Source organism: Arvicanthis niloticus, chromosome 8 (genome assembly GCF_011762505.2).
Source record: "Arvicanthis niloticus isolate mArvNil1 chromosome 8, mArvNil1.pat.X, whole genome shotgun sequence".
Taxonomy (NCBI): Eukaryota; Metazoa; Chordata; class Mammalia; order Rodentia; family Muridae; genus Arvicanthis; species Arvicanthis niloticus.
The window spans coordinates 43,540,815-43,564,110 of NC_047665.1; the positions used below are offsets into that span (position 1 = coordinate 43,540,815).

The 23,296-nt window shown below is 41.1% G+C and overlaps 1 pseudogene; it reads left to right on the forward strand.

Moving 5' to 3' along the window:
* Positions 1 to 8,251: 8,251 nt before the first annotated feature.
* On the forward strand, positions 8,252 to 10,840 carry LOC117714388 (transcription factor E2F8 pseudogene; annotated as a pseudogene).
* Positions 10,841 to 23,296: the final 12,456 nt, after the last annotated feature.

A 23,296-nucleotide genomic window follows, 5' to 3' on the forward strand; every position in this document is an offset into this window, starting at 1 on the left:
GGTCATGGTCTTTTAACAGCAATAAAAACCTACATGCAGTATGTATCAGGCCTTTTAATATATATCCTCAATATACTTGCATTTTCACATTCACACACATTTTTAAGCTAAGTATTTTAAGTAATAATAATAATAATAATTAATAATAATTCAGGGTACAGAAAAATCAATGAATAAAAAATTTAAGTGGCCACAAGTTTGTTACTCAGTTATTGTGGGATGAGGGCATTCTGAGGGAAGACTGAGTTTTATTCCATGCAGTCTCAGCATTGAATGACACTCACACAGACACAAATCTGAACATATGTGACCCAATTCTATTTAATTTGGCTATGCCAAGTGAAAACACAGGTAGAAAGTTTATATCCGTGACTGTGAGAAAGGCTTGGTAATGAATTACTGAAGGGTGAAAACTGTCATGTAGACTTAAGTGACATCTTTTTCTATTTCTAGGAGCTAAATAGCTGAAGAGAAGAAGTCTTCTGTGGATTAAAATGTTTTTCTTGATGCCACCATAAGCCAAAATTTTTAACTCTTTTTATTTGTAACAAGACTAAATTACAATTTGTACTGCCCAGATACTTATGGATGTGCACTGAAGCGTGAGCAACCTACCAGGGCCTACAACCTTAAATAAAACTGATTCTTCTTCCCCTAGAAGCCATCAATTGTAAATAGCTCCTTGTCTAGGGAAACCTCTCCTTCTTCCATATTGGGATGTTGACTGCATTGATATTTTTTCAGCATGTGTGTAGGTAACAGCTGCTGCTGTAAGATCACTGTAAACATGAGTGTAGTGATTCAACCATGTCCAGAAGACAATTCTGCTCTAGTTCTCCCTGGCTTCTGAGTCATACAGTCATCCTCCTCTTCAGTGATGGTCCCTGAGCTTGAGGAGAGTGTTGATATAGAGGTCTTATTGTGGTTGAGCACTTCACAGACACTTATTCAGTGTACTATGGCCAGTACTGAGTTTCTTCATTAATTGCTTTTACGTACAGTGAAACTTCTATAGTGGGATCTGAGACTGCAGTAACCTATAGGTATAGAGATACTAATTTAGAGGGTGGCTTGATATGCTTAGCAGAGATAATAGTAGTAAGTTCACTCCTGGAGCCTATGGACTCTCCAATTATGGGTTCTTGGAAAAATGTATATACCAGGTAAATATTTCCTCATGTGGAACAGGCCTTAAATCCAACCAATAAGCAATTTGTGCCACTACTGAATCCAGGTGTATTTCTTGCCATCTGGGTTATTGCTGTAACTCAGAGTCACAGCTGGGTAAGACTGCAGCTGAAGCCCCAGGCCCCAGCTGCATAGCACAGTCTGGTACTATGAAAGCTTGCCAGCAAAAGAGTATGATCAATGAGTATATCAATGAGTATGGTGTCTCCAGAAGTGGGATCTTTACCATCAAGTGTTGATGACCAATCAAGAGCAAAAGCAAGAGCTTAGATTGTTTTGGAAGTCTCCAAGACATTCATGACAAGTAACTTAAGGGAAGTTATTCCACACCAGGCACTAGGCTTTTTATTTGGCAACCTATGGTTTCTTGGAGGATTATTCCACAGACTAACATCAATTAAATACTTTTAATTAATATTGCAGCAGTTTGAAAAACAGCTGCTTCCATAGCCTCATATATTTGAATGTTTAGTCATCCAAGAGTGGCACTATTTGAAAGGGATTAGAAAGTGTGGCCTTGTTGGAGTAAGTATGTCACTGAGGAAGACAATGCCTTGAGGGACATAGCTCTACCACTGGGGCTTTGGCTGCTGTTTTGGAAGCAAGAGAATGGCTTAGGACATTTGAAGAATCAACTTTGTATTAGTCAGGGTTCTCTAGAGGGACAGAACTTATAAAATAAATATATATACCACATCCCTATAAATTTTTGTAATTAACCAATTTTAATTTTTCTCTTTTTAGATAAGTATAAATTCCAATTTAAATAGGCTTCCGATTTATGTGGGGAGGGAGAATTTTATTGCCTAGCACTTCCAGTTAAATGTTGTAAAATAAACCAATTTAGATATCACAACTGCTCCCCACTGAGGGAAACAAAAATCCAAGTTGTCTTTACTTTGACTATCTACCCCTTTTTTCTTAATTCTTGCAAGTTGAATGAACACATTTATCAAACATAAAACTGGCCACTGGCCAAATACTAAATCTGCTTTTCTCCAAACATTTCCCCTTTTCTTAGAATAGATATGGGAGGAGTGTCTCCAAAGGGGGGTGGGAACTGCCAGCCAATTAACAAACCAAACAGCCAGAAGCCAGAACAAAGTCAAAGGGCTGAAAGAAAAAGTCTTGAAAGCAAACAGAACAGATACTTTAAACCAAACAATTTGAAAGCAAACCAAAGGGAGTAAAACAGAAGACAAAGTATCCAACAAATAGGACTTTAAACAATAAGCTCTGAATGACCACAATGCATCTGTGACCAAACTCAGTATGTCTGAGCTCCAGATGCTGAAACCCACCTGAGGAAACAGCATTTTATGGCTGGGACACAGAGACCTATTCTCCTGGTTTCTGTTGTCCATCCAGGTGGTAACTCTAATGAAAAGTGAATTACTGTTGGGGTTTTAGAGTACCACCGCCCGGCTATAACTGTCAATGAAAAAACACAGTTCTTACCTCAAAGAGTAAGGTAAGGTATCCTCACAGTCTGAGAACTCAGATTCAAGTTACCCTAAATTCTATGTTCCAATGCGGCAGCAGTTTTATAATAACAGAAAAAGAAAGTCAGAAATAGGGAAAACTGTGTAGGCCTTGGATGCTATGTGTCAGCATTTTTAGTCTTTTGGTTGGTGAAAAATTGGCAGGGGCAGGGGTGGGGTGTTGTGGATAGCCCGGCCTTGTATTTTGATACTAATTCCTCTTTCCTGTGAAGGGCTGCAGAGGAGGTGTGAGTCATTACACAGGTGATTTCTAGTGAACCTTCTGCCCATCTTAATTTGTAAAATAAAGACTGGAGTCAGTGATTGGGCAGAGGAAGGGGAGGTGGAGATATAAAGGCTGGGGAGAGAAGAGAGAAGGGAAGGGCGACTGGAGGAAGACAATGGAGGAGGAAGACAATGGAGACGACTGCAACTACGGCTGAAGAGAAGAGAGGAAAGAGAAGACGACAGAGGACCACAGAGGAGGACGACTGGGAAGCAGGAGGTAGAAGGACAAACACAGGGTCTGGAAAACCCTCAAGTTATAAGGGTCTCATTGCTAGGGAACAGGGTAGTGGAGGGGTGAATCTGCCCAATCTAGGCTTATAGAATATATTCATAATTACTGAGTTGTGTTTTCATTGTCCTATTCGGGTTGGAGATTTAAGGATCTCCCACTACAGGGGGGTCTATTTGTACATTGCAAAATTTTTACCTAATGTTCACAAAGATGTCAGCTCACATACAATAGAGTGAAATAAATGGCTACTACAGGCTCATGGTGGCCCCAAATGATTTAACTATGAATTTGCATCATTGTAAAATCTCCACACCAATGAAATTCTAATCGGTCAGTCACCCTGTGTAATCACAGCTTTTTTAATTAACAAACTTTAATATGATCTGAAATGAAATAGAATTTCATCACTTTCACCTCTCCGTTTCTTCCTTCCCAACTACTTTCTCATTTTCTCCCAATCTCAAGTTGATATTTATTCCTAACATCAGACAGACAGAGAAAGATTAGGGGAGAGAGAAAGAGAGAGGGAGAGGGAGAGGGAGAGGGAGAGGGAGAGGGAGAGGGAGAGGGAGAGAGAGAGGGAGAGGGAGAGGGAGAGGGAGAGGGAGAGGGAGAGGGAGAGGGAGAGGGAGAGGGAGAGGGAGAGGGAGAGGGAGAGGGAGAGGGAGAGGGAGAGGGAGAGGGAGAGAGAGAGAGAGAGAAGAAAGAAAGAAAGAAAGAAAGAAAGAAAGAAAGAAAGAAAGAAAGAAAGAACACAAGGTACATGTAAAACAGCACTACTTCTTGAAGCTTTATCAAACAGCCTTGGTGTCACGTGTCTCTCAGCCTGCTTTTCCTTCTGTATTGACCTCCCTCTTCCTCAGGAACCTGCACATTTGCTCCTTTTATGTCTGGGTTCCCTTATCCAACACAATCTTTTCTAGGTTCATCTATTTACATGTGAATTTTGTAATTTTGTTTTTTTTTTTTTTTTTTACCACTAAATAGTATTCCATAGTGTATACGTAGTACATTTTCACTATCCATTTATTTGTTCAACAACATTTAGATCATTTCCATTTCCTGCTTATTTCAATAGGGAAGAAATGCTCATGGCTGAACAGAATCTGTGGAGTAGAATGTTGAATCTTTTGTGTCACAGAGTGATATAGCTTTGTCATATGGTAGATTTATTGTGTTTTATAAAAGAGAAAGAAAGAAAGAAAGAAAGAAAGAAAGAAAGAAAGAAAGAAAGAAAGAAAGGACAGATGTAGTATGGAATAGAGTTTATTTAGGGCATGGGGAGGGGAGTTGAAGGAGTAGGGGGGGAGAAAGGGGGAGGGGTGGGGGGAGAGGGAGAGGAAGAAGGAGAGTCAGGGGAAGGGGGAAGGGATTGAGGGAAGGGGAGGGGGAGAGGGGGAGGCCAGCCAGGAACATCTGCAGAAAGGGAGAAGGGGAATGGGGAGAGAAGGGACATAGAAGGTAAGAGAGTAAGAGCATGAGGAGGGGGCAAACAGCACCTCTTATAGTGGGTCAGGCATACCTGGCTATTGCCAGGGGTGGAGCCTAGAAGGAATGCTAGCAAGATTTATTTTTAGATTTTTGAAAATTCTTCATATTGATTTCCAGAGTAGCTGCACCAATTTGTAGTCCTTATAAAACTTTAAACAGTCCTGTACAGATAAGGAAACAATAAAAAAAAAAAAACCCACGTGAGGTGGAAACTTCAGGGTTTTTTTTGAAAGTCAGTTGGATGGTGGTTTTTTTTTTTTTTTTTGCACAAACACATGAAGGAGTGTTTTCCTGAAGCGGACACAGGTGAAAGGCTAGGGCAGACTCATGAAGGAGTATTTCACTGAAGCAAACACAGGAGAAAGGATGTTCTGCTAAAACAAGCACATGAAAGAACACATGATGAAGGATTCTTCGCTAACAACACACATGTATTGATCCTCCTTACACTGTGTAGTTGAGCTCTATTTATTGGGACTCCATAGAGAGAATCACACCAAAAAACTTCTGGTGGTGTGTGCAGTTTCTTACCAGTTCCTCAGACTCAGGCTGATTGGCAGAGTGATGTCAACTGAGGCAGATGCATGTGCTGAGGCAAGACCTGTGGAGAACACAGGATGTCTGGAGAGAATATGAAAAGGACTTGGTGGTCAGTGACAGAGGCTGAACTTGGCTTGCTTGTAGAACTAGCTGTGCAATGCTTGCTTGTTAGTCTCACATCTTCACTGATCTTCACTTTGATGAGAGAGACACAGCAGAGAACTTCTCCTGGTGTTCCTCCTGGTCCCCCCCGGCTGACAGATGCTGAGGCGTAGCTGTCTCTCCTCGGTAGTGCCATCACTGCTGATTCTTGTTTGCTACCCCAACTCTACTGAACAAGACTGCTGGTGTATCAGTGAAGTGTTTGCAAGTGGTTGGAGCTACTGCTGCTGACCTGTGAACTAAATTGCCTATTTCCAGACAACACAGACAGGAGTTGCTTCAACCTTTCTAAACAGGTCCACTTCCCCCATATTCTTTCTTTCCCACTACCTCTGGTGGGTGGTGGGCTAAAAGGGAGGTTAAAGTGTTTAAGAACCATCCTTAAAAATAAGGCTTGAAAAAAATTAAAGTTACACCCATAGATGGGAAAAAAATCTTTGCAAGCTGTATACCTGACATAGGATGATAGGATGATTCATACCTAGAATATACAGAGAGAGAGAGAGAGAGAGAGAGAGAGAGAGAGAGAGCAAATTATGAAATGGGCAAGGATCTAAACAGAAAATTCCAATAGAAAAATAAAAAGCATTAAGAAATATCTCATAAGGTGTTCAACATCATTAGCAATTAGGGAAAGACAAATTGAAACAACGTTGCAATTTCATCTCACCCCAGTCAGAATAACTAAGAGCAACAAAACAACTAATAACAATTAGTCAACAAAATGATGGACTGGGTATTAGGACTATCTTGTACCTCACTGGTACAATTAGGAATAAGTATGCTCTAATTGCATTTTGAGAGAAAAGTTTTATTTTAACAGGAAGGGTGATGCCAGGTGATGAGAGAGAGAAAGAGAGGGGGGTGCATGAAGGCAGATGTTCACGTGTCTCCACCAGTTTATATATAACTGGAGATATATAAACTCCATAGTTGATATATCTAGGTTGGGTATTGGGTTACACTTCTGATTGAGCATTACCAAACTTATAAAGCCCTTGATTAACATTTAAAAAAATGTATAAAAGCAAAAAGGAAAAGGGGGCATGGGATAGGGGTTTTCTAGGGAGGGGAAATGGGGAAAGGGGATGGCATCTGAAATGTAAATTAAATAAATAAATAAATAAATAAATAAATAAATAAATAAATAGAAAAAAATAATAAGCAACAATATGGAAGAGTAAGCCAGAAAAAAAAAAAAGAAAAAAAAAAACTGATAACAAATGCTGCCCATGTTGTGGAGAAAACAAAAACAAAACACCTTCAATCACTGCTGGCAGGAATGTAAACTGTTATAACCACTCTCGAAAATATGGAGAATTCTCAGAAATTATTTTTCCCTTAATGTGTTAATTTATTTATTTTACATCTCAATCACTGACTCCTTCCCATTCCCCACTCACACAGTGCTTCCCACTTTTCCTCTGAAAGGGTGTCTTGCCCGTATCCCCAAATCCTGGCACATCAAGTGTCTGCAAAGTTAGGTGCATTCTCTCTTGCTGAAGCCAGACAAGCCAACCCAGTTAGGGGAATGGATTCTACAGCTTTAGTTATTGGAGGAACTGCAGTTGTTGGAGGACCCACATAAAGGCCAAGCTGTACATCTGCTACATAGGTGTGTGTGTGTGTGTGTGTGTGTGTGTGTGTGTGTGTGTGTGTGTGTGTGTGTGTTGGGCAGGGAGTGTCTCCAGCCAATATGTATATGCTCTTTGTTTGGTCTCTGAGAGCCTCTAAGAGTCCAGGTTAGTTGGCTATGTTGGACTTCCCGTGGAGTTCCTAGTTCCTAGCCCCTTCTAGGCCCTCAGTCCTTCCCCTAATTCCTTCATAAGAGTCCCCAAGCTCCATCCAGTATTTGGCTGTGAGTCTCTGCTTCTGCTTCCTTCCGTCAGTTGCTGTCCTCTTCAGAGGATAGTTATGCTAGGATCCTGTCCGCAAGCATAATAGTATTAATAGTATCAGATCGAAGCTTGTCCACGCGAGGAGTCTCAAGTTTGAGCCAGAGTTCTTTTCAACAGTGGGATCCGGAGATGCTGCTCATGGTTTCAGGTTTGTGGGGCAAGGGCTCTTTCCTGCGGAGCTCTCTTACCAAAACCTATCTTTTAATGTTGCTGTGGACTCGCTAGCTCTGGAAGTCGGGTTTACTAATTCCTTCTTCGAATGTGTCAGAGGCTGGAAAGCTGGGGAAAGTTTGCAAAACTGGGAGAGTGAAAGCTGTGCTGTGCGAGAATCACACACACACACTGCTTTTCTAATTTCGAGAGTCCCGTCTCATGGGAGACTTCCACCTCACACCGTTATGACTATCTACTTAGTGGTTTCTTACTGGTCGCATCACTAACTTGTGTACAAATTAATCCAAGGCTTCCCATTTATTCCCATGCTTCCTTCTAATTTTTAGGGAGGAAAAAAAAAGACTCAAAATTTTACTTTTAAAATTTAGACATCGTTTAACTGAATTTCAGTTTTTAAAAATACCTTTTTAAGGGAGCTAATGAAAGATAAAAGGCATAAAATAAAAATGAAACTCGGGGAAGGCTCCCTGCCCGCGGGAGCGGCTTAATTTCAAATCCAAGGCTGGACTGCTCCCGGACACGCTCCCGCAGCCCACCCGCCGGCCCCCCAGCCCGGGCCCTGGTGCCTCCCCCTAGCTCCCACCTCTGGCGAGGCTAAGCGAGTCTCCCTGAGATGCCCTGGCTCCCTAAGACGCGCAGCCAGCATTCAGGGCCACCCCGGAACGTCAGCCCTGGAGAAGAATTGACAGGATAGTAAAAAACTTTAATCGATTGGACTACTTAAACCACTGGGATTTGGGAGGAACTTCAGGTTTTTCGTTTTTAAAGACACACTAAATGTATGAGGAATTAACAAAATGGAGAACCAAAAGGAAAATCTCTTTTCTGGGCCACATAAAAGGGGACTGATGAAAAGCCCCCTGCAAGAGTCCTCGAAGGCCAACGTGGTGTTGGCTGAGATCCAGCCTGACTTGGGCCCTTTAACCATACCAACCAAGCCCAAGGAAGTTTCCCAAGGAGAGCCATGGACACCCACAGCCAACCTGAAAATGCTTATCGGCTCAGTGAGCCCAGAGATCCGAAGTCGAGATCAGAAAAGGGCCCTGTCTGACAACCTGAAGCTAGATACTGTTTGCAGGAACATTTATCTGGAGACGAATTTGAGAAATCCCAGCTGAGTCGGAAGGAGAAGAGCTTGGGGTTGCTATACCACAAATTCTTAGCGAGGTACCCCAAGTACCCCAACCCTGCTGTAAATAACTGACACCTGCCTGGACGAAGTGGCCAAGGGGCTTAATGTTGAACATCAGCGGATTTATGAAATTGTGAATGTACTTTAGAGCCTGCACATGGTGAGCTGCCTTGCCAAAAACAGGTACACTTGGCACGGCCGACACAATCTCACCAAAACCCTGGGGACTCTGAAGAGTGTCGGGGAAGAGAACAAGTATGCTGAGCAGATCATGATGATCAAAAGGAAAGAATATGAGCAAGAGTTTGATTTTATTAAGAGTTGTGGCATAGAGGACCACGTGATCAAGTCAAATGCTGGCCAGAATGGGCATTCGGACATGTGTTTCGTAGAACTCTCTGGAGTGGAATTCCGGGCAGCTTCTGTAAACAGCTGCAAAGACAAGTCCTTACGAGTGATGAGCCAGAAGTTTGTGATGCTCTTCTTGGTGTCGACGCCTCAGATAGTAAGCCTGGAAATTGCTGCAAAGATTTTAATTGGGGAGGACCACACGTGGAAGATCTGGATAACAGCAAGTGTAAAACAAAAATCAGGAGGCTGTATGATAATTGCTAATGTTCTGAGTAGCTTGGATCTTATCAAGATAGTCCATGTTACAGAAGAAAGAGGTCGAAAGCCAGCTTTTAAGTGGACGGGCCCAGAAAGCAGCCCAAACAACCGTGGCTCCAGCCTAGTCATGCCTTTTACCACCTCCTTAGAGGCCGAGCAGTCTGCAAAAGAGAACTGTGCCAAAAAAACTCTTTTCTACACGGGGGAAACCCAGCTTTACTCAACACCCATCCCTTATCAAAAAGAGCATAGAAAGTTATCGGAGGAAGATCAGTTCCGCTCCCAGCAGCCCTGTCAAGAGCAGCAAACCTGAGAGTTCTCAAAATTCTCTGCCTGTCCCAAACAAAAGGGTTCAGCTCACTGCTATCCACACAGTGCAGTTGGAAAAGCAGTGAAGAGAACCCAGGAAGAAAGTAAACGTAAACCTAGCAAGATCTGGGCACTACAAACCACTGGCTCCCCTGGACCCTGCAGTGCACACTGAGCTGGAGCTGCTTGCACCATCCCTTATCCAGCCCCTGGGGGTGGTCCCCCTGATCCCTAGCCTGTTGTCATCTGCAGTGCCTGTGATCCTACCTCAGGCCCCTTCGGGCCCACCTTACACCATCTACTTACAACCTACCCAATCCCAAATGTTGACACCACCCCATGGTCTAAGCCCAACAGTCTGCCCCACCCAGTCATCTAATGCTACTGTATCCAAAGACCCTACAGACACCCCCATAGAGAAGGCTACCACAGATACCACAAAGTCCAGTGCCTCCTGCAGACCTGGAAGCTTGCAGGCAGCACCAGAAAGACAAGGCGCTAAGAATCAAAGCAAGAAGACGACTGGAGAACGAGGCACAAAGAGGATGATTACCACAGAGGACAGCTCTTCCAGTTCCGTAAAGAAAGCTAAAGAGGACCTGAAAGCACTTGAAAATGTCCCTGCCCCCACGGCCCTGTTCCCATCAGGACACCTAATCCCTCTTACCCAGTGCTCATCCCTGGGGCCAGACTCTGTGTTGTCTAACGCAGAAAACTCAAGAACACTCTCCCCAAACCACACGGCTCCCCAATAACAGGTGTGATCCCAGTGGCATCGTCTGAACTCACTGCTGTGAATTTTCCCACATTCCATGTGACACCTCTGAAACTTATGGTCTCCCCGATGTCTATGGCAGCCGTACCTGTTGGGAACAGCCAGGCTCTCAACTCCAGCCACTCTGCTTCCGCCCAGAACCCAAGTTCAGCCATTGTAAACTTAACCCTGCAGCACTTGGGACTCATCTCCCCCAGCGTGCAGATGACTGCCAGCCCGGGGCCTAGAACTGACACAGTCCCTGTGTCCCCACGTGTAGAAGCAGCTAGCGTCCTACCAGATAACTTGAACTCTCCGCAAGGGGGAGCCACCAACCATGACTCCCCAGTCCTGGGCCAGAGCCAACTAAATGGACAACACAGGACAGGGGCACAGCAGCCTGTTCCTGTGACACCCAAAGGCTCCCAGTTGGTGGCTGAAAGTTTCTTCCATACTCCGGATAGACCCACCAAGCCTACCAACTCGTCCTACATAGATTTCGATGGTGCTCACAAAACCTCCTTTGGAACACTCTTTGTCCCACAACGCAAACAAGAAGTCTCAACTGAGGATGTCCACTGATTGACAGATAGTGGTTTAATTTTCTAAAGAGCTATTTAATGAGACAATATACACATACAGATTTCGAGAACACCACCTTTTAAAAATGCTGTAAATATTTGGGGTCTTACTCAATATCACAGCAGATATTTGTCATGCTTACACAGGCATGTGCACACACACACAAGCACACACACATACATGTACACACATTTGTACAAGGTTAAATCCAACCTTCAGTACTATAAAATAAAATGTTGAACTAAGGTACATTAACTTCTAGGGGGATTCATCTTTTCACCTGTGCCTCTATTAGTATGCAAAGTAACTTTATTAAAGTTTACCTCCCTTTCTGCAAATGTTTGACTTACCTAACACAGCACCTGCCCAAACTTTTTGCACAAAGAAAATGCTGTGTGATGTATAATGTATTTTTACATAGGGAGGCGATAGCTATATATTTTTTTTGTAATTTCTTTAATCCTTTGCTGTTTCAGTCTGTCTTTTTGTAGAATTTACAATCCTCCTCAATCAAGTCTATGGAAAAAAATATTTATAAAATGTATTTTTAATCATAAGTTGTTGAAATTAAAACTCTTCTAAAATTGAAACTCAATGTGCAAAACTTTGTGTAGAAACTTAAATGTGTAGAAATGCAAAAATACTATACCATGCTCAGTAGCACAAATGGCTTTTATTATAAAATACCTTACACTGTCATTTTAGGTAGGACAATTAACTTACAAATGGATGACTTTTGAAAACTGAGGGCAGTAGATAAAGATTCCTGCCGTGTAACTTTCTATGCGACTATTTCAGTGGTAATATGAGTATATGTATTTTAGAATCTCACATCTAAAAATGAAGCTATTCATTATTTGTTTTGAAAGGGCATTCTTAAACAGGTGAAACGCTGGCTCTTTCAGACTAAATAGGTGATCTCCAACTTCTTTCTTGTTAGTGTGAAGACAGGGCTTTTGTGTTTAAATGTGCATTACTCTTAGCTACCGCTAACAGAGGGCTATTCATTTTGATACTTACTCTGCCTCAAGCCTTTATGTTTTCCATAATTAAAGGCAATTTTCTTAAGTGCCCAACATCTCCATTACCAAATAGGTTCCTGTTTCCCAGGAGGCCAATCAAAGGAAACCAGGAAACACAGCACCCAAGCAACTGTGACCAGTCAGCCTGCCCTGGAAGTGAAGCTGTGTTTCAGGAAGCAACACTTAGAGGCAGGCCCAAGGACAAGGTCGCTCACCACCACAGTCTCACCATGACTCACTGAAAGTCCCTCCCCAAACCTTATGACTCAGACAGAGAAAACACCTAGTGAAAGATGGATGTGTTCTGATTTGTGGTTTGTGATTGTAAAAAAACGGAAATTCAGAGTAAAACCCAGTGTGGTTTCTATACAGTCCCCATGAGCAAGAAAGTCGCATATTTATATAGATAAGTGATTATTGAATATATACTAAAGATTTAAGTATTTTGTATATTAAATATTTACTAAGCCTCTGAATTAACACCAGGCTAATATAGTTAAGATAGCCAACTTAACTCAAATGTTAATCATTTTAATTACTAGAGATATTCTTAAAGATTTTTATAGATTTTAACTAGAGGGTGAAGGTGGGAGAAGTGCGCACGTGAGTACAGGTGCCCTCAGAGGCCAAAGGCATCAGATCCCCTGGAGCTAGTTACAGGCAGTTGGGAACTGCCTAACTCAGATGCTGGAAATCAAACTCAGGTTCTTAGCAAAAGCTGGACATGTCTTAACCATCTTTTCAGTTCTGGAGATACTTTTAAACAAAGTATCATTATTAACACTAATTTAAGAGATTTCCTGAAATGAAGTAAAATGTAAAAAGAAAAAAAAGGTACGTATTGAACACTTGAAAATATATCAAGAACAGGTATTAACAAGGACTATATTCTTCTCATAGGACCACAGGAAATTATCTCTATTTTACAGACAGTGGTCAGAATGAATCTCTATCTACCCCACTCCAAAATGGCTATCTTAAACCCTGCAGTCTCTCAAAGCTGTCTGGGGGGGGGGGGGGGTAGAAATATTTCCCACAGAGGATGGCAGCACTCTGTTGTCAGCTACTCTTTCTTACTTTCTTACTTTTTTTTTTTTTTTTTTTTTTTTTTTTTTTGCTACTCTTTCTTACTTTTGCAGTCATTCCATGTTTTTGCTGTGACTTCCCTAACTCACATACTTGTTTGTGTGGTATACACAATAGACGTGGATTTTCCCACAGCTGTAAAGGGCTAGGAGTCTAAGATCAAGATACTGGCTGGCTGCTGCAGAAGCCTCTGCCCCAACTTGAAGATGCTCTTTTGTCAGTATTCATGCGTCTGGTCATTAGGATTGGTGGCAAGTACTTTTAGACCCAAGTTTGATCCAAAAGACCCACATAATGGAAGTGAGAACCAATTCTCACAAGTTTTCCTTTAATCTCCACTGGTGTACCATGGCTTATCTAAATATGCACACACACACAATGTAAAACTGAGTTCTCTTTAAACAAAATAAATGTCATTTTTTTCTTTTTATAATGACACCATTCATATTTGATTAAGAACTACCCTCAATACCTCATTTGAACCAGCAAAAGCACCTCAGCTCCAGTACAGTTACATTTTGGGATGGCATTAGAACTTCAACAAATAAATTTAATGAGATGAAATTAATAGAAATTTAGGGACAAAATTCAGACCACAACACCAATCTAATAAATCACTTTGCTTGAAACTTTTTTTCTGGATTAACTTTAGGATACATAAATCATGGCACAAAACAGGAAGGAAGAAAGAATATTATCTAACACATTGTACAAAATGTGCTATTTATTAAAAAAAAATTGGTCTGCTGACATTAAATTTCCTTAATTTTTTAAAAAGAGTTTTAATGGCCTTATGTTGTGTTTTTTTTTTTTTAACTTTTAGTTTTTACCTGTGTGAGTGTGCATGAGTGTTTGCACATGTGGGTATGGATGTGCCGGCCTGTACACTGGTGGAGGCCAGTAGAGGGTATAGGATCTCTCAGAGCTAGAGTTACAGGAATCTGCAGGATGCTCCACTTCTTATACATGGGTAGGGATCTCAATTCCAGTCCTTGTGGTTGCACAGCAAGCATTCTTAACCACAGAACCATCACCCCAGCCCTCTAGATTGTTCATTTGTTAGTTTTTAGTATTTAGACATCTCATATAGCTCAGGCTGGCCTCTAACTCCCTGTGTACCAGAGGCTCACCTTGAACTCCTGATCTTCCCCACTCCAACCTCCTGAATACTAGGATTAGACTAGTATCCTTTTATACAGCAGACTTTAGGTTTGCAGCAAAATTGAACAGTAGGTACAAAGTATTCTCTTCTCACATACATTCTGCATGCAGAGACTTCCCATTTATCAATATCCTTAAGTGAGCATTTAACTACATTTTTTTTAAACCTACACGGACACTTCATTACATTAGGGCTCACACTTGGTGGTGTACATTCTGTGGGTTTGAATGTAAGGGAATGTAGTCCCCTATTGCATTATCCAGAATGGTTTCATGGCCCTAAAATAACCGTATTTATTCCTTCCCCCTCACCTGGCATTCAAAACCTACTAGCTGTCTTCGCAGTTTTACCTTTTCCGGAGTGTCATGTATTTGGTAGCATAGGGTATACAGCCTTTCATCAAGTACCCTTCCCCATCTCTTCATGGCCTTGTTCCTTTCTATTCAGCCCTGGCAGTGTCCTTGTTGGTGCATCACTAACAAGTGTTTTCTATGTGCATCTACTGAAGAGCACCTTGGTGTCCTCAGGTCTTGACAATTATGCATAATATAAATACCTATGTTCATGTTTTGCTTTTGTTTTTGCCACATTTAAGTAATTTCCAAGAAATACAACAGCTAGATCAGGTATTTTGTTTTATAAGAAATTGCCAAACTGTTTCCCCAAGTCAGTCACAATTTTGCAGTTCCACTGGCAGAGATGAGCCTTTTCCTAGGGTTCCATGCCCTCCAGCATGTAAGCGATTCTAACTGGTGAACATGAGTATTTCATTTAATTTACATGTGGGTGAGGATATTGTTCCTAGATATAAGATTCTACATACCTTTCCTAGATTCAAAATCCATATAAAGCTCATTCCCTCCCCCCCACCCCCCGCCACCCTTGGGCTTTATGTAATGCCTTCAAGTAAGGCAGTGACCATTGTTACTTTTCTTGCTACCTGCTTGCTCTCTCTTTAAAGATCTTTCTTTCCTCTGTTGAAGGACATCTGGGTTCTTTCCAGCTTCTGGTTATTATAAATAAGGCTGCTATGAACATAGAGGAGCATATGTTCTTGTGACATGTTGGAACATCTTCTGGGTGTATGCCCAGGAGTGGTATAGCTGGTCTTCAGGTAATGCTATGTCCAATTTTCTGAGGAACCGCCAGACTGATTTGCAGAGTGGTTGCACCAGCTTGCAATCCCACCAACAATGGAGAAGTGTTTCTCTTTCTCCACATCCTTGCCAGCATCTACTATCACCTGAGTTTTTTAACTTAGCCATTCTGACTGGTGTGAGGTGGAATCTCAGGGTTGTTTCAATTTGCATTTCCCTGATGACTAAAGATACTGAACATTTCTTTAGGTGCTTCTCGGCCATTCGAGTTTCCTCAGTTGAGAATTCTCTGTTTAGCTCTTTACCCCATTTTTAATAGGGTTATTTGGTTGTCTGGAGTCTAATTTCTTGAGTTCCTTGTATATCTTGGACATTAGCCCTCTATCAGATGTGGGATTGGTAATGATCTTTACATTTACACAATGGAGTATTACTCAGCTATTAAAAACAATGAATTTGAGAAATTTTTAGGTGAATGGATGGAACTAGAAAATATCATCCTGAATGAGGTAACCCAATCACAAAAGAACATACACATGGTATTCACTCACTGATAATTGGATATTAGCCCAGAAGCTTGAAATACCTAAGATTCAACTCACAGGCCACATGAAGCTAATGAAGAAGGAAAACACAAGTGTGGGTGCTTCAGTTCTTCTTAGAAGGAGTAGCAAAATACTCAAGGGAGCAAATATGGAGACAAAGTATGGGACAGAAACTGAAGGAGGGGCATCTGGAGACCATTCCACCTGGGTATCCATCCCATGTGCAGTCACCAAAGGTAGACACAGATGTGGATGTCAGGAAGTGCATGTTGACAGGAGCCTGATATAGCTGTCTCCTTAGAGGACTGATAGAGTCTGACATATTCAGAGGTGGATGCTCACAGCTAACCATTGAACTGATCAAGGAGTTCCCAATGGAGGAGTTAGAGAGAAGACTGAAGGAGCTGAAAGGGTTTGCAGTCCCATGGGGAGAGCAACAATACCAACCAACCAGAGCTCCCAGGGTCTAAACCACCAGCCTGGGAGCACATAGGGAGGGACCCATGATTCCATCTGTATATGTAGGAGAGGATGGCTCTGTCGGGCATAGGTGGGAGAGGAGATCCTTGGTCTCATGAAGGCTAGATGCTGAGTGTGGGGGAATTTGAGGGTGGGGAGGTGGGAGTGGGGGAGTGGGGAGCACATCCTCATAGAAGCAGGAGAAGGGGGGATGGAATAGGGGGTTCCTGGGTGGGGGGGTGGGGAATGGGGTAAGGGGATAATATCTGAAATGTAAATAAAATATCCAATAAGAAATTTTTTTTAAAAGTCTCTCTTTAATCTTGGTTTTCAATAGCTTACTCATGATGTACCTAAGTGTGGCTCTCTTTGTACTTATCTCATTATGAACTTGCCAATATCTTGTACATTTCACCCAATTTGAAAACATCTTGGCCATTATTGCTTCAAATGTCCTATCTTCTCCCTCTTTTCCTGTCTAGAACTAATTACACATATGTTAGGACCTTTATAGCCGCCTATGTCTAGTAATTTGAGTTATATTCTGAACATAGTGAATAACACTATATTGTGGAAATTCCAAACTTTGTTATGTGTTCTCATGAATACGAACTTTGTTTTAGTGGTAAACAGCTGGCATGGTGGAACTGAACCCTAAACTCCATCTACTCTCTATTCAGGTTTTCGCCTTATGTGGGTTGCTGTATTATGTAGAGCTGAGATTTTCTAACAGATTTATCCTGCTTACCACCTAGCACTCCCTACTTTCTGAAATATGGAACTTCATGGTTCAGTTGAGGTTATCTCCAAATAAATCTTAACAGTTAACCCAGTAAGAGTACAATTTCTGAATTTCACATTCCCTTGGCAAGTTGAACACTATAGTCAGTCAATGAAAAATAACATCACCTCTGCTTTCTTCTGGGGTTGACTCCTGTTCATTTCTTGCTCAATTTGCTTGTTTTCAATGCTTTTGTATAGTTCTTTTTTACATTTTGTCTGTTATGTGCTCCTTCTGAAACGGTTGACTTAACACCTCTTCATTGCTATCAAACATCATCATTTATTTAAATTAAATTCATTTTTAAAACTTGTTTAATTTTTAAAAGAATTATTTATTTATTTATTTATTTATTTAATGTATATGAGTACACTGTCTCTGTCTTCAGACACACCAGAAGAGGGCATCAGATCCCACTACAGATGGTTATGAGCCACCATGTGGTTGCTGGGAATTGAACTAGGGACCTCTGGAAGAGCAGTCAGCGCTCTTAACTGCTAAGCCATCTCTCCAGCACCTTTTTGTTGGTTCTTTGTGGATTTCACATCATGCACCCCACTTCCACTCATTTCCCCCTTCGTTCATATCTGCCCTCTGCCCTTGCAACCTTCCCCCTCAAAAGAAAAGGACCTAAAATGGAGTTTTAAAAAAGAAAAAGAAAAAAAATTAAAACCTCATCATGCAAGCTATAGTGCCACAGTGTGTCTGTCCCACAGTGTACCTCTCTGTCCACACTTGTTTACTTGCAAATGTTTATTCCAATAACTCATTGGTCTGTTTTGAGGCCTCTGGCTTCTGCTGCAGGACCAGCCTTTACTCCCTCCAGCAGTTCATAGATGGGGTTGGTGTTGGGGTGGGCCAACTCAAGGCTTTGGATCTGAGCCTTAGTGGTAGTAAGCCGGAACATGGACATCTGCTTGGCCTTTGGTAGTAATTTGAGCCTCAGAAACCAACACAGACCCCAGCTGTAGCAGGACCAAGGACACAGACATGGTCCTTGGCTGCAGCCTGGACCAGAACTTAACCTCACCATGACCTCAACATTTCTACCTGTTCCTCATCACCATTTAGTCTCCAGTTCCACTTTTCTTCAAGGTGTTCGAACCCCTCAGCTTCACTTTCTCTTTCATCTCTCTACCACTTAATTCATCTTTCCCATCTGTCCATCACACATTTGTCCACTGTAGTGGCTCCTGCTGCAGGTGCTTGGGTGTCTTTCTTCCAGCTGCCCCAGGACTGGGACTGGTGCTTAGGTGTCTCAATTCATCATTTTAAAAGATAAATCTACTTCAAATGTAGATGTCTGTTGTTATTTATTATTTATTTATGTCAATTCTGTTGTTTCCCGTTCACATAAGCTTTAATTTTCTTTTCTTTTTTATACACAAAGCCCTCCAAAAGAGCCTGCTCACATGTTAGTTAGTGAGCCCTATCTAGCTTTTCTGGTCCAAAAAATCAACAAGAGGCTAGAGAGCAAAGTCAGCTAGAACCTGATTTTGTGCAGCTCAGAACTGCTTATAACTCTAGTTTCAAGGAATCCAACGTTCTCTTATATCCTGTGGGCACCCTCACTCATGTGTACATATCTCTACACACACACACACACACACACACACACAATTAAAACTAAAATAATGAAGACAAATGGTGTAAAAGTTGGGGTTAATATAATAAAAACATGTATGAAATTATACAATAATTCAGAAAATATTATATTGAAAAATAAAATAAGAGGCGGGAGATATGGCTTAGAGGGTAAAGGCTCTTGCAGAGAGCTTGGGTTAGATTCCCAGCACCCACCTGACAGCTCACAACTATCTGTAACTCTAGCTCCATGGATCCCATGCCTTCTTATGATCATCCCTGTAGGTATCAGGTATGCAGGTAGTACACAATCATACATGCAGACAAAAATCCACACAGCTGTAAATGTAAATGTCAATTTAAATGTAAATATAAAAGCAAAGTCAAAAAGATTGAAATAATGTCCTATATCCTATCTAACCACAACACAATAAAACCTAAAATTGACAGCAAACAAATCTCTTAAATACAAAGAGTCATGGATATTAAACAACTCCTCACTGAATGATGAATGGGTTAAAGAAAAAAAATCAAGAAAGAAAGAAAGAAAGAGAGAGAGAGAGAGAGAGAGAGAGAGAGAGAAAAGAGAGGGGAGGAAGGGAGGGAGGGAAAGAGGGAGGGAGAGAGAGGGAGGGAGGGAGAGAGGGAGAGAGGGAAAGATCTATTGATTCATGGAGATAAATGAAAATGAAAATACATCCCAGCAGCAGCTCTGGTGCACTGAAAACAGCGCCGAGAGGGAAATTTATAGCTCTATGTGCCCACATTGAAAAGTCAGAAAGAGAAAAAACATAAGTGAGGTAATGATTCAACTCCAGAATTTAGAAAAACAAGAACAAACAAATGCAGTAGACAGCAAAAAAAGTAAAATTATGGCAGAAACTAATAAAATAGAAACAAAGCAATACAAAGCATCACTGAATCTACGAGGTGGTGAGAAGGTAAACAAGACTATTGCCCCAGCTAACCAAGATAGGGATCCAAATTCATAGAACCAGAAGTGAGCAGGGAAACATTATAGCAACTGCCAAAGAAATTCAAACTATTTATAAGGGAATATTTTTAAAAACCTGTATTCCATTAAGCTGGGAAATCTAAAAGAAATGATGGATTTCTAGATTCAGCCAAACTACCAAAATTAAACCAAGAAGCAATCATCAACCTAAACAGACCCATAACAAATGAAGAGGTTGAAATAGTAGTAAAACATCTCCCAGGTTTTGTTTTTTTTTTTAAAGCCAGGTCCAGATGGAGTCACAACAGAATTCCACTAGGTATTCAAAGGTTTGTGTCAGTTCTCAACCTCAACCTCTTCCAAAATAGAAACGGGAGAGTACTCCCAAATTCCTTCCATGAAGCCAGAATCATTCTAATACTGAAAATAAGTAAAGAAAGGAAAAAACCTACAGGCCAATATCCCTGGTAAATGTAGACTCAAAAATGCTCAAATAAAATGATTGCAAATGAATACAGACATGAAAGTCAATAATAAAGTTGAACCATATAAATAGACCTAAATACAAAAATTACATCTCAATAGATGCAGGAAAAAAAAAAAAAAAAAAAAAAACCTTTGACAAAATTCCAAAATGCCAAAATAAAAGACCCAGAGAAAGTAGGACTCCATAGTTCATCATAATAAATGCTATATGTGAGAAACCCACAGACAACATCATACTAAATAGAGAAAAACCTGAAGCATCTCCCCAAAGTCAGGAGTGAGACGAGGTATCCACTAGTTCCACTCCTTTGCAATATGGCGCTCAAAGCCGTAGTCAAAGGACACCAAAATAACATGAATAGGAAAAGAATAAGCCAAAGTATCCCTATTTGCAGATGACATGATATCATAGCTTTTACTTGTCCTGAATTGCCCTTTAGTTCTATTCCCGTGGCTGAGTGAGTAGAAATATAAGCTATTTTTTCAAGGGTGCAGACATTTCTGGGAACATGTCCAGGCATTCCATTCAATTATTCTCTTGTTATTAATGAAGATTTTATACAGTTCTTTTGGAAGTTTGCAGCAGTACGTTTCTGAATCAAAGGAATTTGAATTCAAATACAGTGGTATTATTTGAAAAAAGAAAGAATTGTCACAGTGGGACATGTCTTAGAGACAATGAGACCCCTACAGAGGAACCAGAAGAGCCACAGAGTCAACTCAGTTCAACAGCTGCTTATGTGACAAGCCATGCTTGCTTGAAGGAAACCCAATAGACAGTTTATAGCTGTTTTAAAAATAGCTTTATTGGGTCTGGGGATATAACTCAGTTTGTAGAGGGCCTGACCAGCCTTCATGAACCCTGGGTTTCATCCCTAGAATCACAAAAACCAGGTGTGGCACTGTATATCTATAATTCTAGCACCTCAGAAGTAAAGGCAAGAGGATCAGAAATTCCAAGGTCATCTTCAGCAAGTCCATCCTGGCATATACGAGCCTCTGCCTCAGTAAAGAAAAAGAAAGAAAAAAAAATCAGCTTTATTAAGATACATAGGTCCAGTGTCTCTAGTCAGAACCTAAAATATTAAGTGCTCCAAATTATTTTTTTTGTGAGTACAGAGGTACATCATAGATGGAAACTGCACTTGACCTCATGACAAGTTTCAGCTAAAGCCTAGGCACATGAAAAACAGAGTTTCAAATGACCTCTGACCATGTGTACAAAGCATAGACAATCACATGCCACTGAATTTGTCATCATCAGAATAATGTTTCTTTTAGAGGTTGCAAAGGGCAGTACTTACCGTGGAACATTTGAGAAGAAAATAAGTCCTACTAACTGAAGCAATCTGTGAGTCACTCATAATGTTAGTTATTCACCATGAGGCATCGGATTTTCCTTCTCCCTCCTGGTGGTCTTGTGCATCTCCCATGTATATTTGTGTCAGATATTGTTTACAACACTATATTGACACTGCTGTTGGCCTAACCATCTCCCACACTGGCCTCCTTCCTGAGGATATGCTCTTAACTTTGTGTCTGGGCTCTTAGGTCACTACCTGGAATACAATAGATACTCAATATATGTCTATTGCACAAATAAATGACTGTGCTGAAGGAGTAACACCACCAGATTAAATAAACAAGTTATGCCTATAAAAACTTAAAGGGAAAGGTTTTGGAAGCATATATGAGTCTATGTTATTAAAACTGACTTTGGTTTTTTAGTTTGTGCTTCCAATGGTGATTTCTTTCCAGACTTTCAAAAGATATCTCTGTAATAAGCCATTTTCTAATGGAGTTCTTGGCTGAAAAGGTCCCCTAGGAACCTTCAAACAACCCAGGATATTGCCAGGGCTGTTGTTTGTTCACCACAAACTGATGGAAAGGCCCTATTGCTGAAAATACATACACATGCACACATCACTGAACACAGAAGAGTCAAGTAAGTTCCTACCTAGAGTCTTGACATCCATGGACTAGAGTTCATGGTACTGGAAGGCACTCCATGTGCTACCAAAGGAGAAAGATAACACCAACACAGCTACAAACCCTTCTTTCTACTATGATGACCTACATAAAAGATACGTGTAGGCTTAAATTTTTTCTCTAAACCTACTTTATTTAGTGTTCTTAAATGCTTCAACCTCTTTTCTAGCCCATTGACCAGAGGTAGGAGAGAGAGAAGATTAATAGGAAAAGGGCATTGTGGACCTGTTTTGTAGTAGCTCTCTAGGGAGATTCTTCATTGTCAGGATACCAATAGTCCAGTTTAATGGGAAACACTAAACATGAATTGGTAGCAGTGGCACAATCCAGCAGAAATCATGAGGCTCTGCCAAATCAGCACTTGTCAATGGAAGCCACTAGAATCATCTGGAACACCATGGCAATTTTTTTGGGGGGGTGCTTTTCTCTCTATGAAGTGAAGACCAGCAAAGACCAGCAAATCATAGCATGGTATTGCAGTGCAAGAGCGACCTCTCATTGTTTATGGGGTTTCATTTATACTTTTTCCAAATATCACATGCCCTCTGAAGCATCTGCTCCAGCAAAACTTTATATGGCCTCTCACATGTCTGCTTCAGCAAAACATCCTCTTACAAGACAACTTCCAGAAAGACATCACATGACACAACTGAGTTTCCAAAGAAACCAGGACTTTCTACTTCAAATAAGTTGGTTGCAATAGTGGCATCAAGTACCGACCAATATCTGATTTCAGTTAAGGCCCACTCCAGGAGATGGAACCTGTACCCAATGCTTCTTTGGTGGCTAAGAACCTGAATCTAGATAGCTCAGAGACCTAGGGAAAAAAACAAATACTATTGTACTGATAAAGGGATGTCACAATTAAATGATGCCTTATGACATTTTGCAACACTCATATATCAGTGCCTTGCCCAGCCATCATCAGAAAAGGCTCCTCTTGCTACAGAAAGTAACAACTACAGTGACCCACAGCCAGACGATATGGAATGAATGAGAGATCTTGGAACACTCAGCCTTAAAAGAGATGTCTCCATCAAATCCCTGCTCTCAGGGATCAGGGAACTCTGTGGAAGAGGAGGCAGAAAGAGTGTGAGACCTAGAGAGGATGCAGGACACCAAGAAACAACAGGGATGGACATGTTTATACTCAGAGAGACTGAGACAGCATGCAGGCCTGCACAGGTTGGAGCTAGATGGGTCCTAGAGCTGAAACAAGTGGGCACATTATTCCATCCCTAATCCAGAAGCTGTCTCTAACTGATAGCTGCTTACAAATGAAAAATTAGT